The sequence below is a fragment of the Macaca thibetana genome, chromosome 8 (genome assembly GCF_024542745.1).
Source record: "Macaca thibetana thibetana isolate TM-01 chromosome 8, ASM2454274v1, whole genome shotgun sequence".
Taxonomy (NCBI): Eukaryota; Metazoa; Chordata; class Mammalia; order Primates; family Cercopithecidae; genus Macaca; species Macaca thibetana.
Window position 1 is genome coordinate 25,801,521 of NC_065585.1, and position 13,548 is coordinate 25,815,068.

Here is a 13,548-nt window from a genome sequence, read left to right on the forward strand (position 1 = left end):
TTTGGTAGAGAAGAGGTTTCACCTCATTGGCCAGGCTGGGCTCGAACTTCTGACCTCAAGTGATCCGCCTGCCTTGGCCTCCCAAAGTGCTGGGATTACAGGCATGAGCCACAGTGCCCAGTCTAGTCTTCCCTTTTCTTAATCAACATTATTGATTCTAGATAATATTCTAAAAAACTAATTTCACATATGGTTCAGCTGCTCCTTTCATTGGCCAGTGTTTCCTCTTAGTGTTTGCTCATATAGACAGAAAATCTCTATCATAGTTACAAGGATCAGATATAATTTTATTCTACTTTTAAAATTTAAAAATAGGCCAATGGCTTCCTAAGAGTATGAGGTATGAGCTTTTTGGTGATGCACCGGGCTGACCTACAAACCAGTGAGTTTTCTATCCTAGGGTCTCTTAAGAAGAACACAGGTGATTACTTGGAAGTTATTCAAATATTTATAGCAAGGCTGTAGGGATTGTTTTGAGAAGGCACTAAAAGAAAGATAATGTTGTGAAAAGAGGCCTAGTGACTCAGAGGTCTGGTGTTAGTGTATATAAAGGGGTTAATATTGAAGCAGTATTTGAAGCTTATATTCCTCTCTTCTACAACTGTCTGATACTTTCTCCTAGTTGATGTTTTAATGATTTTGGATAATTGTTTTCTTTTTTTTCTAGTTATCTTCTTAACAATATTATGGCTTTTTTTTCCCTAACAACTCTATGATAAGAAAGAACTCTTCTCATGTAGAAAATTCAGTGCACTGTGGATGTCCCAAATATATTATCATCTTTATGGGATTAGGATAAGGATCTCCAAAAGAGACAATGTTCCTAGATAAGATGGTGCTGGGACCCTATTCCTCTGCCCTATTGTTAAGAATCATGGAAAAGAAGAGGGAAAATGGAGGATAGAGTCAGTGATATATAGAGTATCAGTAAGATACATGAAATCTTTGTAGAAATTCCTCTGAGTCGAGCTTGAGGCCTGTGAACTGTATGACAGTAAAATTATACTAGCTACGTAATATTTGACTCTTTTCTAAATTATCCCAGGATTATAAAGTATTACAACAAAGATTCTGATATCAATGATATTATCACATGAGACATATTATCAAATAAATTATGTTTAAATTTTCCGATGTGTAAAAAAGCATATAAGAAAATAATAGGGTTAAAATATTGGAAAGAAATCAGAATCACAGGAGTTTTTTCTCCTTACATTTAAAAAAATTTGAAAAACCAACAGAAAGTATTCATTTAGATACATACATGCTCTAATTTGCCAAATGTAATGGTAAAGAAAGAAATAGAAGGTTTTGATGAGGCTCAATTATTAACTTCTGGCAATGTCCAATTGCCGGAAATAGTATGGTAAAAGAAGATTAGTGGACGACATCTTGAGATTTTGTATTAACAAATGCCCCTTCCTTTATCCTCCCACACACTCACAGTAATTTGGAAAGAAATAAACTAAGGAGGAAAGTAAACGGAGAAAACAAATAAGAAGAGAATTTTCTATGAACTATCACATGAACTCAGAACCTTAGATGAGGCCGAAAACCAGCCTTGGCTCACAGTATTCTAAAACCCTAGGCTAAAGAAAGGAAGTGAACCCAGAAGGAGTGCACAGATTAGGTGATCTTGGGTTCCTGGACATTTGGAAGAAATCTATGAAGAAAAATAAGCACTTGGGCTCTTCCACAAAGGCTGAACACGGGCCCAGCAGAAGAAATCTACCTGCATCCAGACCCTGAAGCTATAGAAAACCAGACAGAAGAGTAGGCATCCAACTCCTTGGGTTGGAAATGAAAACAAACAGGTCTTAAATAAGAAGAGATAGCTGACTAAAAGTCATTTACTTTCAATAGAAGTTCTGGATAGAGTGTCATCTGCACATATTACAAAGGAGAAATATTTTTAAAGAAATACTTGGCAATAATGCAAATATACTACTAGAAAGAAATGGAGGACAGAAGGAAAGAAAGAGGGAAGGAAGGAATGAAGGAAAAAAGGAAAAAGGAAGGAAGGAAAGAGGGAAGGAAGAAGGAAGGGAGATAATGGAGCTAGAGAAAGGAAAAGAGGGAGAGAGGAGAAAAGTGAGAGAGAAGAAAAGAAAAAAGAAGAGAAAAGAGAATGCAGGCAGGAAGGATACAAAACATACACAAAGAAACCAGTTTGGAAGAAAGAAATAAATGAAAAGAAGAAAATTCTCTGTGACAAGTTAATAAAAATATAAATTTCCCAAACCTTGAAATCAAAGATGGAATGTTGAAAGAGTAAATGTTTGCAGAACTGAAAACCAGGATGGTGAATTATGTGCAAGTCACTTAGCTGTGTATGCTTAAACAGAAATATAAAACTTCTGCTTTACATTCCTATAATAAAAATGGAAAAATATATTTCCCTACTCATTGATAACTTGAAAGAATTAAAATAGAGTATATCTGGAAAGTCACTAGCAGAGTGGCTAGAACGTAGTAAGTGCTCAATAAAAGCAGGATTATTGGCTGTGTGGTATGTATAGCTAGCAGAAGAGAAATTAAAATCTTAATCATGATCACTTTAGAGTTCATGCTTTTGTGATTACATCAGTTATGAAAACATATTAATAAAAAGTACAGAATGTATAATTATCAAATGTTCTGCCATTCCAATGTGGCAAGGGGTAGATGTGAATACATTAGTTATCACAGCCAAGGATCCAAAACAGTAGACTAGAAAATCTAATTAAAAGAGGATAAATGTGGTGTACTAAACTTTGGTTTTAAAAGATCAAACAAGAATTTAAAAACCGAGTGACAGAATTTCTCAAAAGTTTAATAACAGGCAGTGGCAACCTCAGTATGATTTAAGTGTAATACAATGTCATAAAAATCTAAAACCATCTTGGTTTGCTTTATTGAAGGACCCATTTGCAGAAGAGGGATATAAAAATACAATTGAAATTTGCAGAGCTAAGATCACATCTGGAACATAGGATTTCCTTCGGCACACCACACATTTATAGGAGTATTGACAAATGGCATGTACCCAGGTATTTCCTGGTATGGTAAAGCATATGGAAATGACTCAAAGCACTGAGTGCATTTAGCATGAATTAAGTAGTGACATTGGAGTTGTCATCAAATAATTGAAGAAAAGACAGATGGAAGAAGAATAATACGTATGCTGTTCCAAATGCCTGAACTTATGTAGGACCAGTAATATAATTTAGGCTCAATATAAGGAAGCTTTTTATATAAAGTTTCATATTATGCAAAGATAGAATTTCCTTTTGAGATGTCATTGGATGTGCTCAAGAAGACGAATTACAGTCTCACTGAGTCTATTGTAGAAAGGATTATTGCAATCTTTGGAAGGTCAAACTAGATGATTTCTGAGTTTCTTTCAATGCTATTATTATTGCTATAATAAGAGTTCTGTATGTGAGTTTTGTGGCCAGTAATCCTGAGCGTTTAAAGGTCTGTGTCTATTCGGAGGAGCAGGACATGATATGGATAACCCTTTGCAAAGGGGGTATAACTTACACAATGGCAGTACTATTGTTGGTAGAGATCACATTTGACTGAATGCCAAATTTCCTAGACTGCTGATCTGCAGGTTTTTACCTGAAGAAATCGTCTTAATTTGCCTATGGATTTTTGGGAGTGAAAGTGTACAGGCAGATGGTGACATCAACAAAAATAGTGGGTATGTGGGAAAGGAATTTTGCTACTATTTTTCAATCATAACCATGGTGAGATGTTATTGAAAGGGAATAATGTCAATTATTTTTAGACATTTTGTCTACTAACCCATATCTGGTGGGAACAGGAGGATGTTACCAAGACAATAGGACCTCGTTGATCAAGTATAAGTCAAGTGTATGATTTCCTTGACATTTACATGAATTAATGCATTCCTTCTTCCACATCTATGGGGTGCACACTCCCCCCCCCCCACAGTCACATGGGCATCTCTGCTTCTAATTTCCTGTGCCTTTTGAGCCCTAAGTCTCCTTTCACCACCCTTTTCTGATGCAGATATACAATAAACTTCCCTTTTTTTAGATGTCTCTCATACAAGAATTTGGGATGAAGTCAGTCGTACTGAAAGTTTAGTAGATAAAAGATGCTTTCATAGAGATATATAGCAATAAACTTAAATATTAAAACAAGCAATTTCTTGTTATGGTAAGTCTTCTGGCCAATTTGACACTGAGATTTCTCCTAGACAGCATTTCTTAACAGGTTGCAGACCACTACAATGTTTTCCAGCTCCCTCCTTTTTTATGTTTCTCTCCTCCTATTTTCTTTATTCCAAATCCAAATATCTGTGTTCTTCTTAAGCAAAGCAGTCAAGTATCTCCTCTCACTCAAACCATTATGTTTTCACATTTCCTAGCTAAAGTAACCAAAGCACCTTTCAAAACAAAGTTCTTACCTTATGTGAAATTAAGGTGCCAACCGCTAAAATGTTTTTCTACAAATTCTTGTTTTTGATTATCTGAATGAGGAACCTCTAATAGCTATATCATTGAATCTGGACTATCGATTATTGACGATAGCAGAGTTAGGTGGAAGAAATGTGAGATTTGGAGTAAAAGGTTTAGGTTTTATATACCTGCTTTGCCATTTAAATGCTATATGGCTTTGGAGAACTGACACAGCCTCTCTCAGCCTATTTTTGCCATCATAAAGTTGGGATGACTTCCACTTTAGAGAATAATTATAGGATTATCTGAGAATGTGTAGACAAATCACTCAACTAAGTAGTTGGCATGTACTAACCCTCAACAAATGTTCATGAATTCTTGGAATTCATTCCTCTTCTTCCTAGCTTCTCCCACCCCCACCAATATCTTATAATCATACTCTGATTTATAGCTTGAAATATTGGGAAATGCTATCAAACACGTAGATATGGATAAAAAATATTTTTACAAATTTTAGCCCTTTCCTTATATATTTCATAACCAAACTCCTGCATTACTATGCACCCAAACAATGGAGTTAAGAAACTAGCTTCTAAACATACTGAAAGCAGAATAATCATGGGCAGAAAATTGACTTGGGAGGACCCTGGAAGCTTTTAAATGCTGGGACTATGTGGAGATATTTCATACACTGTTATTAGTATGTTTTCCTCATTTGTGGCAAGTGATGCAGGGGTATTTTTGTTTGTTTGTTTTTTTCATTTCTTTTGAGCAGAGCATATGCTCAGAGAATGATGCCAAGCAGGGTGAAAAGTTGGAAACTAAGCAGGGCTCGGGCATCATCTTCTGTAGTTTTTGGAAATTATAATGACAATCTGATAATGGAAAAAAAGTGCTGTTTACAGCTTAAGCTAAAAAATTATGTGTGTCTTCCCTTTGGCAATTTTTATTTTTAACAGATCTTTTCTGTTCTCCTCCTTATAGAGTGCCTGGACATCAACATCAGATCAATTTGGAATTTCATGCAAATAAAACACACCAACTTAATGGGATGTGAAAGAGTTGGCTTCAGAATAAATCTTTGTTGAAAGACACTGGAATTACATTTGAAATGGAAGTGAAACAAAGTTGAATTTTATGGCACTGGCTTACAGGCTCTGTCTTGCGCTGTTTATAGATTGACCCAAATGAAGTGAAGAAGACCAGAATCAGGACCCATCCTGGCATATACCTTTCAACTGATAACATGGGTTGGTTCCTCTTTTTAATATATGTATTTTAATGTTTATTTCTTTATTTTTATTAACTTTTCCAATAAGATTTCTCCCCCAAAATACTAATGCCAATTAACATTTAAATATAGAACTACAAGTTTAAATATAGAACTGTGTTGGGCTAGACACAATGTGATTTCCTAATTATTACCAACTTGTTTCATTTAATTTGTAGAATCGCTTGCAGTTTTTAAATAACTCTCTACAATCTCATTTCTTCCTGTTATCAATCCAGTACTGATAAAATAGTATCCCTGAACTATAGTTGAAAACATTGTAATTCAGAGAAGTGAGGAGACTAATCCAATGCCTATATTTGAAAGCAACATAGCTGATTTCAGGGTTTGCTAGATCTTATTTCCTGGCTGAATTGGTGTAGGTGGTAGTAAATAGCATATGTTGTTTCGGTACTGCAGATTTTAATCTATGATGATCCACATTCTGTTACAGAGACACCATGCATTACTATGGTCTCCAGGCTGTTGGCGATCATAACACTAGGGGGCACCATTTTGACTTCCTTCTTACCTTAGCCTTTAGTGCCTTCATATTTTCATGTTGAAGGTTGATGGTGAAATCATGGGGAATTTTATTTCATCTTGCTCAGACAAGATTTTTGCAAGAGGCTTTACTTATGAAAGGGAGATGGTGCTTCTTTCCACTAGTGGAGATGTGTAGAAAATTAATTCCTACAGAGTTCTAATTCTTATGACTATATAGTATCAAGAAATGAGTACGGTAGAGTAGGACACATTTTTAGGGACTGTCATGCTCATTTAACTCTTAAACAGTGGGATTCCTTTCTCTTTTTCTCATCACCGTTACAGAGATATGGACAGAAGGCCCCTTGTGTGACTTTGGAAGGAGATTTTGAGGGTAAGAGAAGGATTTGTCATCAAAGATTGCTACTCTGGTATTGTGGCTTAGCTGCAGCAACTATGCAGAACCGAACCCTTAGCATCCAGCTCTCAAAGAGATGTTGCGTTTTGGGATGTTTGTATATGCAGAGGTTACAAACTACTTGAGGTATGATTGATTTTTGCTGCATAACAATTAATCAATTATTTTAATACTCATGGGTCTGCAGGTTTTCTGATTAAGAGGAGAAGCTCTACGGTAAGCCAGAGAAGAAAAGCAAGAATCTAAGAACAAGGTGCTACTTGGTGTCTGCCATCTGAGCCTATGTAATTTGGAGTTCCTAGCAGAGTATGTAATGCATTCAGAGAGAGGCATTTGTCCTTTCAAAATAGGATCCTGGACCTAATGGGCACTGCTTGAATTCAATACCAGAATACGATTCTAAATATCAATAAAGTTTAAGATCATATACATTGCAATACTTCACAAGGTTTCTGGGTAGAGATTTTATGAAGAGATGACATAATTATTTTTTGAGTGTTCCTGACCCAATACTCAATAAAGATAGCAGTATACTGTTTACACGCAGGTGCATAACAAATTATGAAGGACACATAGTAAGTAATAACCTCAGTGTCACATTCCTCTCACAGTCTGATGACTATAGTTAATAACTGTTTTTTTTACCTTGAAATTTGATGAGAGCAGGTTTTAATTGTTCTCACTACACACACATGCACACATGCATGCACACACACAAATAACTGTGAGTGATGCTGAATGTGTTAACTAATTGGATTGTGGTCATCACTATACAGTGTATACTTACATCAAATCATCATGTTGTATACCTCGAACATACACATGTTTATTTGTCAATGATCTCATTAAAGCTGGAAAAAATGTATTTCTGATAGGTCAAGGAGAAAAAAGGCAATACCTAAGAAAAAAGAAGCAGAAGCAGAAAGATGCAAGTAGATTGATCACCTCCTGAGGTTATCAATGACTGTACATTGATGTCCGATTTTGATGTTTATGATTCTACCAAGTGAATGTGTTCTGCATTCTTAGACTTTCACATCGAGGCTTCTCTAGGGATTGGAGGGAGCTCCATAAAGATAAACTGTGTAACTACATTCAACATCCCCAGAAGCAGCATCCTACTGCTTAATAACCTCATTTCCAATAGTGTGTTGTCTCCAAGTGCATGAGCACATGCACAAACATATAACACACTTGATGGAACCACATAATCTCCATGTTGCAAGGGACTCTAAAGAGACTTGTAGTCCAGAAAGACTTACCCAGTGATAAATATTCGTCACATCATCTCTAACTCTTCATAATATTGGATTCTACTAGAAAAATACACAGGAAGAAAAATCTAACTATATTTTGTGGTTGCCAATTTCATTTATGCCTATCCCAATTGTTAAGAAATTTTTGTTTTCATCGTATGGAGCAGGATTTCATCTCCCCACAGACACCTCTCTGGGGTCCTAATTAAACTTTCTTGGATTAAAATCAGCCATAAAAATCTCAGTTTTTACAGTTATCGCCACACTGCATTGTGGCTTCTGGTGACAAAACATTTGTTCAGGGTCTGCATGCTTTTAACTTACCTGTCTATCCTTTTAGTTCTCTCCTTAACTAAACTGGAAACAGCAATAGGCCTCCAGGGTAGAATATGAAGCCCTAAGCAATTAACAGATGTGGAGGGTTATAGGAACACTGAGAATTGCTATGATTGGTGTTTGGGGAGTCACAGCCAGGGCTTGTAGCCCAGAGACAGATGATTTTGATTTCCCACCTCTCTTTGATGTCCTTGTTGACAGATGATGTGAAACTAGCTCCCCTGAGTGTAGTTTGTCTGAATTTACTGGATTTGCAGGTGTTTGGCTTCATCCCACTAATGGATAATGATACAAATGGTCTCTCAAGGCCGACTCAGTGCAGAAAGAGCTCATGTATCATAGAAAACCAGAATATTAGAGTGAGAAGTAACTTTAAAGATGATCTAGTCTTACCCTGATTTTGTTATTTTATTTTATTTTAATTTTTTTCTTTCTTTTAGACTTCCAACATACAGTGTCCTGTTAATTATATTTCCTAGTGGTTCAATGATACTTCGTCTTGATGTCCTCTTGAGTATTTTCCCCTTTATCACCCATCTCTCTCCATTCTCCCTTTCCCATGATTGGGTACTCACTCTATGTCTTTAGAGATGTATGATTCTTTGAAAAATTATGTTATTATTTCATGCTTACATGTGTTTTTAATTTGCATAAGTACAAGGTACTTTGTATCTCATTATTTGTAGTTCTTTTCCCATCAACATTATGTTTTGTGTGTTGCTTCTGACAGCTGCTTAGTAAACCACTGAACACACTCCCCGTTTTCTGCCTACCCATCCATTTATAGATGCATACCTAGATTGTCATAAACTCCCCACTTCCATACATAATGCCCAGATGAACATTGTTAGCTATGCATCCTTATAGATCTATGAACAGTTGTTTCTGGGATGCGTATTAAAGGGGGGGTTTCTAGGATTTACTAATGTTTGATTTTATTAAATACCTTAAAGTGCTCTCTGGAATGACTGCAAGTCTATATTTCTAACTGCAGGTGCGTTACCTTTTCCACATATTCATGCCAAATGTAGCATTACTCTCTTCCTAATTTTTGCCAACATAATGGATATAAAGTGTATAAAGTGTTGTAGTTTAATGTTATTATGAGTTTTTTTTATTACTTGTATTTTAGGCATCTCATATGCTTGTTGGTGGTTTAGGTTTCATTGTCTGTGAATTGCGTATTTATTTCCTTTCCCCATTTTTTCAACTTAGCTTATGAGCTTTTAAAGTACATTTGCAAGAATTCTTTGAATATTTTTGACACTAACACTATGGTTTTTCTCTCAAACATATTTATTACACTCAGGAAATTGGACATTGGTGTTATGTTGTTACATGCATTTCATAGTCATGTTTCTTATAACAATAAGAATAACAAATAATAAAAATAGTGTCCTTAATATTGTTTTTCTTAAACCCACTATCCAACTAAAGATCATACGTTGCAGTTATCCTCATATCTCTCTCCTTTCCTTTAAAGATTGTCCCTAAGCATTTAAAAAAAATTTGTGGGTACATAGAAGGTGTGTATATTTATGGGGTACATTAGTTCTTCTTTAAATGTTTGGTAAAATTTAGTAGTGAAGCTATCAGGTCCTGGGCTTTTCTGTGCTGAAAGACTACCACTGCATCTATGTCATTACTTGTTATTAGTCTGTTTGGGTTTTGGATTTCTTCGTGGTTCAATCTTGGTAATTTGTATATGTCTAGGAATTTATCCATTGCTTATAGGTTTTCCAATGTATTGGCATATAATTTCTCATAGTAGCCTTTAATGATCCTTTGAATTCTTGTGGTATTGGTTGTAATGTCTCCTTTTTCATCTCTGATTGTATTTATTTGAGTCTTATCTCTTTTTCTTAGTGGTGCTAAAGTTTTGTCGATTTTAACTTTTCAGATAAACAATTTCTTCTTTCATTGATCATTTGTATTTTCTTTTCCTCTCAATTTCATTTATTTCTTATCTTTATTGTTGCTTTTCTAGTACTAATTTTGGATTTGATTAGTTCTTGCCTTTTTAGTTCTTCAAGATGCATCATTAGGTTGTTTATTTGAAGTTTTTATACTTTTTTGATGTAGGTATTTATTGCCACAAACATTTCTCTTAGTTTCTGCCCTAATTTCTACATTGACCTACTGATCATTCAGGAGCATATTGTCTAATTTCCATGTGTTTGTATAGTTTCCAAAATTCTTCTTGTTAAGGATTTCTAGTTTTATTCCATTGTGGTCAGAGAAGGTACTTGATATAATTTCAATTTTTTGAATATTTTAAGACTTGTTTTGTGACCTAACGTATGGTCTATCATTGAGAATGATCCTTGTGCTGAGAAGAATGTGTATTTTGCAGCTGTTGAATGAAATGTTCTGTAAATATCTGTTAGGTCCATTTGGTCTACGGTGCAGATTAAATCCAATATTTATTTGTTGATTTTCTTTGTGGATGATCTGTCAGTGCTGAAAGTGGGATGTTGGAGTCTCCAGCTATTTTTGTGTTGGGGTCTATCTCTCTCTTTAGGTATAATAATATTTGCTTTATGTATCTAGGTGCTCCAATGTTAGGTGCATATGTATGTGCAGTTGTTATATCCTTTTGCCGAATTGACCCATTTATAATTATATAATGACCTTTTTTTCTCTTTTTATAGTTTTTGTCTTGAAATGTATTTTGTCTATTATATGTATAGCTATTCTTGCTCTGTTCTGGTTTCCATGTGCATGGAATATCTTTTTACATCCCTTTATTTTCGGTCCATACGTGTCTTAATAGATGAAGTGTGTTTCTTGTAGGCAATAGATTATTGGATCTTAGTTTTTATTGTTGTGGTTGTTTTAAAATCCATTCAGCCACTCCATGTTTTTTTGATTGGATATATTAGTCCATTTACATTCAATTATTATTAATAAGTAAAGAATTACTCCTGCCATTTAGTTGTTTTCTCATTATTTTATAGTCTTTTCTTTCTTCTTGGTTTCCTTCCTGTCTTCCTTTTAGTGAAGGTGATTTTCTCAAGTGGTATGTTTTAATTTCTTGCTTTTTATGGTTTGTGTATCTGTTGTATGTTTTTTGATTTGAAGTTATCATGAGGCTTGATATTATTCTTATATTATTCTCATAATCCAGTTATTGTTATAAGATATATGTAATATATTTTTGATAAGTTCATTTTTTAGTCTTTCTACTCAAAATATGAGTAGTTTATACAACACAATTACAGTGTTGTAATAGTGTGTGTACTTACTATTACCAGTGAGTTTTGTACCTTCAGATGATTTCTTATTGTTTATGAATGTTCTTTTATTTCAGACTGAATATACTGAACTCTCTTCAGTATTTCTTGTAGGAAAGGTCTGGTGTTGATTAAATCCTTCAGCTTTCGTTTGCCTGGGAAAGTCTCTATTTCTTCTTCATGTTGGAATGATGTTGTAGATGAATATACTATTCTAGGATAAAAGTTGTTTTCCTTCAGCACTTTAAATATGTCATGCCACTCTGGCCAGTAAAGTTTCTGATGAGAAATCTGCTCCCAGACATATTGGAGCTCCTTTGTAAGTTATTTATTTCTTTTCTCTTGCTGCTTTTAGGATCCTTTCTGTATCCCTGATCTTTGGGAGTCTGATTGTTAAATATCTTGAGGTAGTCTTTTTTTTTCCCCCAAGATGGAATCTTGCTCTGTCACCCAGAGCTGGAGTGCTATGGTGTGATCTCGCCTGGCTGCAACCTCTGCCTCCCGGGTTCAAGCACTTCTCCTGCCTCAGCCTCCCAAGTAGCTGGGATTACAGGTGCATGCCACCACGGCTGGCTAATTTGTGTATTTTTAGTAGAGATAGGGTTTCACTATGTTGGCCAGGCTGGTCTCCAACTCCTGACCTTGTGATCCACTCACCTTGGCATCCCGAAGTGCTGGGATTACAGGTGTGAGCCACTGCGCCCAGCCTTGAGGTAGTCTTATTTGTATTAAATCTGCTTGGTGTTCTATAACCTTTTTGTATATAATATTGATATCTTTCTCTAGGTTTGTTTGGGAAATTCTCTCTTATTATCCCTTTGAATAAACTTTCTACCCCAATATCTCTTTCTACCTCCTCTTTAAGGCCAATAATACTTAGATTTTCCCTTTTGAGGCTATTTTCAAGATCTTGTAGGTGTGCTTCATTCTTTTTTATTATTTTTTCTTTTGTCTCATTTGACCATGTATTTTCAAATAGCCTGTCTTTAAGCTCACTAATTCTTTCTTCTGCTCGATCAACTTTATTATTAAGAGACTCTGATGTATTCTTCCGTATGTCAGTTGAGTTTTTCAGCTCCAGAATTTCTGCCTCATTCTTTTCAATTATTTCAACCTCTTTGTTAAATTTATCTGAGAGATTTCTGAATTCCTCTTCTGTGTTATCTTGGATTTTGTTGAGCTTCCTTAAAACACCTATTTTGAATTCTATGTCTGTTACATATCTCTATCCAGAACTGGTCCATTGTGACTTATTTGGTTGGTTTGGTAAGATCATGTTTTCCTGGGTACTCTTGATGCTTGTGGATGTTCACTGGTGTCTGAGTATTGAAGAGTTAGGTATCTATTGCAGTCTTCGCAGTCTGGGCTTGTTTGTGTCTATCCTTCTTGGGAAGGCTTCCATATATTCAAAGAAACTTGGGGGTATGATGTAAATCTTTGGACACAGCAGCTATAAGGGGGTACCCAAGATCAGTAACACTGTGGCTCTTGCAGACTCATAGAGGGACCACCTTGGTGGTCTTGGGTAAGATCCAGAAGAATTTCCTGGATTACCAGGCAGAGACTATTGTCCCTTTCACTTACTTTCCCCCAGAGAAACAGAGTCTCCCTCTATATGCTGACCTGCCTGGAGTTGGGGAAAGTGTGACACAGGCACCTCTGTGACCACGAACTGCTAGGACTGTGCTGGGTCAGACCCAAAGCCAGTACAGCACTGGGTCTTGCCGAAGGCCCACAGTGACCACTATCTGGCTACTATCTATTTTGAATCAAGGCTCAAGGGCTCTACAATCATCCCATGGCAAATCCAGCCAGGCTTTTATCCTTCCCATAAGGGCAGTGAGTTCATTCCAGCTGTGGGTGGGTCTGGGGATGCTGTCTGGAAGCCAGGGCTCTGGCACCCAGATAGTGTGTGCAGGTAGATGCCAGTGGTAGTGTTGATGCAGGTCAAGTTGGCCCATCTTCAGTTCCCTGGAAGAAATGCACAGATGCTAGTGATGATTGACTGGGTGGGGTGCTCCCTAACCCCCTGGAAGGCATACTCAGGCACTGGGTGTGGGGAGGTAGTACCAGGCTAGGTGGACCTCATTCCACCTCCCAACTCCCAGTGGTGCATATAAGTATAGGTTGTAGTAGGCAG